The 927-nt window shown below is 39.8% G+C and overlaps 1 protein-coding gene across 1 annotated transcript in view; it reads right to left on the reverse strand.

Annotated features, from left to right (window-relative positions):
- Positions 1-673, reverse strand: part of LOC117556299 (golgin subfamily A member 6-like protein 22) — a 36,992-nt gene extending 36,319 nt beyond the window's left edge. Inside the window, exon 1 of the mRNA XM_034231600.1 lies at positions 559-673. The gene's annotated coding sequence lies outside the window, so the exon portion shown is untranslated. The remainder of the gene's footprint in view (positions 1-558) is intronic.
- Between the last annotated feature and the right edge of the window lie 254 nt (positions 674-927).

A 927-nucleotide genomic window follows, 5' to 3' on the forward strand; every position in this document is an offset into this window, starting at 1 on the left:
ATATGGTCATTTGTTCTGGGAATGTCATTTTCGAGCCTGAGACCTGAAAAACAGGCTCAGGGCTAAACAGTTAAACGAAAGTACTGAGAACTGAAAACAGAAGCCTTGTCCCTTGTGTCCTGCACACATATGATGCTGGTTTGAGGGGAAGACCTCACTCAGGATCACGTGACGCTGACTCCAGTGACATCGCTTGAGGACATTTATCAGATTTCATACAGCTCACTTTGTAAACACTAAAGGCTTTATTTTACTTTATCAAATATGTAGACATAGTCCATCAACACCTGTAACATACTTTGATTTATACATTTATAAATAAATAAATGTATAACCCTTATCTTTGGCTGTCTTCCTTGGCACATTATAGCAGTCCCTAAGCCTAGTTTAGCCTAGCCAAAGCTTAGCCCACACGACCTTCTCTTCCAAACAAAAATACTCCTTTCAACAACTCCAACACTAATTTCAGATATTACAATTTAAACCACAAAGATAATAAATAAAACAATTTCCAGGATCAATACATTCAGATTAATCAGTAAACTGATCCTGACTTACCTGTTGTATTTCTGTCCCACTCTCACACTCTGGTAACACCCCTGTCTGTGTCTGTCTGTCTGTCTGTCTGTCTGTCTGTCTGTCAGCTTTACTATATTTGTCTGTTTGTCTTTACTCTGTTACTGCAGTTAACTTTTATCAGCTTAACCTCAGTCTGTCCTGTATATCTGCTGTTTGTGAGCAGACTTTCCTCCTTGCTATTTTTACATGATATGTTAAAAGACCCTGAGCAGCAGCGCTAAATTTAGTGTCAGGGTGAGGCAACCCCCGGGCAGAGCAGAAGGCAGCCTGGAAATGCAGAGAATTGTCATGAATTGGATGAAAACACGAGTGAAATCAATCTTTATTCAACAGGTGCCACAACATCAA

The sequence above is a fragment of the Gymnodraco acuticeps genome, unplaced genomic scaffold, assembly GCF_902827175.1.
Source record: "Gymnodraco acuticeps unplaced genomic scaffold, fGymAcu1.1, whole genome shotgun sequence".
Classification (NCBI taxonomy): Eukaryota; Metazoa; Chordata; class Actinopteri; order Perciformes; family Bathydraconidae; genus Gymnodraco; species Gymnodraco acuticeps.